The sequence below is a fragment of the Bos mutus genome, chromosome 1 (genome assembly GCF_027580195.1).
Source record: "Bos mutus isolate GX-2022 chromosome 1, NWIPB_WYAK_1.1, whole genome shotgun sequence".
NCBI classification, from domain to species: domain Eukaryota; kingdom Metazoa; phylum Chordata; class Mammalia; order Artiodactyla; family Bovidae; genus Bos; species Bos mutus.
Genome location: NC_091617.1, coordinates 15,687,223 through 15,690,231, shown reverse-complemented (window position 1 = coordinate 15,690,231; position 3,009 = coordinate 15,687,223). Strand labels below are relative to the sequence as shown.

Below are 3,009 nucleotides of genomic sequence, written 5' to 3'. Positions count from 1 at the left end.
TCTGTATTGCTGTTGGCTTTCAAAGTTGGAGTCATAATCATTGCTGCTTTCTCTATAGCACTATTATATTGGAGACTGAGGAAATACACTTGAAATAGTTTTATTATTATCCTAATAAATTGATATACATTAAAAATGACTTTAAAAAAGTCATCCATTCACTGTCCTCTCATGCCCTATTTGGGGAACATGAGGATAATCTATTTTAGAGTGAACATTAGGGAGGAAATACACATAGAAATTTTATGATACTAGTATAATTAAATTAACTTGACTACACTTTTTCATAAACACCTCCAGGTTTGTGCATGAGACTGAGTTTGTGTGAAGCAGCAGCACAAGGTTCTGTTTTTTCCTTTATGTAAGATACTTAGGGCTTCCCTGGTGGCTCAGATGGTAAAGCATCTGCCTGCAATGCAGGAGACCCAGGTTCAATCCCTGGGTCGGGAAGATTCCCTGGAGAAGGAAATGGCAACCCACTCCAGTACTTTCCTGGAAAAGTCCATGGACTGAGGAGCCTGGTAGGCTACAGTCTATGGAGTTGCAAAGAGTCCGACAGGACTGTGTGACTTTACTTTCACTTTTTAAGATACTTAGAGCACTTCCCATCTCTGCTAACTTTCAAGATGCACCAGCTTTGGCACCTCAGCAATGTTACTTTGCTATTGAAATTAAGAAAGCCAGGAACACTGACAATGATGATAACGCTAAATTCTGCATTTTGTAAGGTAGGATGTTAGACATGAGCAAGGAAGAGTGGCCTAGCCAAAAAATATTCAAACTGATCTCTAATCCCCACCCCAGACAAGCCCAGTGCAGCCCAGGGGAGCTTATCCATATGCTACAAAATAGCCACAGAGACTTTTCCAAGTCCAAGGCTTGTGCCTTATATAAAAGTGGATACAAACTAACCACAGGGATTTCTCCAACTCTGGCACATGCATCCTTGATACACAGCTGTGTCCTCATGTGACCTGACAGCCAAGCACCTATTGCTGCTGCTGCTGCTGCTAAGTCGCTTCAATCGTGTCCGACTCTATGTGACCCCATAGACGGCAGCCCACTAGGATCCGCCGTCCCTGGGATTCTCCAGGCAAGAACACTGGAGTGGGTTGCCATTTCCTTCTCCAAAGCGTGAAAGTGAAAGCACCTAATAAGGGTTCATAAATATTTCATACATATATACATCTGATTATAACAGACTCAATTATGGGAAAGACTTCTGCAAAGAGCCTATTGTTATGTAATTTGCAACTGTCGATCAACTATCAGTCCACGCCCACTTAGATAAATACGCAGAAGCCCTGTCTTGAAAAACCCTTGTCCCCCATCATGTCAGCCCTGGTGACTTTCTTGGCTTGGCCCATCTTTTTGAGCTAGTATTTCTGTTCTTGCTACAGTAAGTTTGTTTTTGCCACTGGTAAGATCTCAGATTCTTCTTTGTCTTTTTACCAAGAACCAAAGTCCATGAGGAAGGGTCCTCTGACGGCTCCCTATCCACTAGCAATTTTAAGAGGAAATATGTTCTATTTGATAAAAATATGCCTTTGGCGATTCACTGAATAATTTATATATTTTAAGCACTAATTATTAGATATAATCATCATCATTTAAATCCTATTGTTTAGCTTTTTAAAAAAGCTCTGATCTCTAAATTTATGTAGTTTTACATTAACTAAAAATAAGTGAATGAAAAATGCATAGTGCACAAACCTAAAGTTCTAAAGATATTTAGTACTTCTTGTTACATAAGGTAAAGTAAAGAGATTTACAGTTTAACTATCCTCACAGAGTATTATGACAGAGAAGGCAATGGCACCCCACTCCAGTACTCTTGCCTGGAAAATCCCATGGACGGAGGAGCCTGGTAGGCTGCAGTCCATGGGGTCGCTAAGAGTTGGACACAACTGAGCGACTTCACTTTCACTTTTCACTTTCATGCACTGGAGAAGGAAATGGCAACCCACTCCAGTGTTCTTGCCTGGAGAATCCCAGGGACGGGGGAGCCTGGTGGGCTGCCATCTATGGGGTCGCACAGAGTCGGACACGACTGAAGTGACCTAGCAGCAGCAGCAACAGAGTATTATGAATGTAATACACCACACAGGAGCTCAGGGGAGGTACTGGGATTAATCACCAGGCAGAGAAAAAGAGAGGGAACCATTGGTGCATGTTTTGTACTCTGGTTTCTGTAGGAAGGGGAGAGGGAGGCAGAATCAACAGGCTTAGGATTGGCTAATTTGAATAACTTCAGCAAACTGTAAGGCATAGGTGTTATCCTTGGAAATACCTGACCCTGTGGAGATTACTATATAGTGGCCCAGGCTGTGAAAGCCCCATATGAGAAGTGGTTGTGGGTTTAGGACTTAATCAGCTGCTCAAGTAATAGAACTGACCAGTCTCTACTGAGAGCCTCAAGACTGGCTCAAAATAGAAAAACAAACAACAAAAAATCCAAAACTGTATTGCAAAGGTATTTTCAGTCTGTTTGTTCTCCTTCACTTCAGCCATTTCCGTGGCTGTGTAGTGGAATCTCAATGAGAGCTTTAACAGGAATTTACCTGATAAAGGTATACCTTGGAGACACTGTGGATTCATTTCCAGATCACCATAATAATGCAAATATTGCAACAAAGTGAGTCATATGAAATTGTGGTTGAGTATATAAAAGTTGTTTTTACACTGCACTATAGTCTTATAGTTTATTAAGCATGCAGTAGCATTGTGTCTTGACTGAGTGACTTCACTTTCACTTTTCACTTTCATGCATTGGAGAAGGAAATGGCAATCCACTCCAGTGTTCTTGCCTGGAGAATCCCAGGGATGGTGGAGTCTGGTGGGCTGCTGTCTATGGGGTCGAACAGAGTCGGACACCACTGAAGTGACTTAGCAGCAGCAGCAGCAGCAGCATTGTCTCTAAGAAACAAGGTACAAACCTTAATTTAAAAATACTTCATTGCTATAAAATGCTAACCATCATCTGAACCTTCAGCAAATCATAGTGAAAAC

At 41.6% G+C, this 3,009-nt stretch overlaps 1 non-coding gene across 1 annotated transcript; it reads left to right on the top strand.

The window, feature by feature from the left end:
• Positions 1-378: 378 nt before the first annotated feature.
• TRNAC-GCA (transfer RNA cysteine (anticodon GCA)) lies at positions 379-450 on the top strand. The gene has a single exon. It is a non-coding gene; the product is annotated as a tRNA-Cys (tRNA).
• The last annotated feature ends 2,559 nt before the right edge of the window (positions 451-3,009 follow it).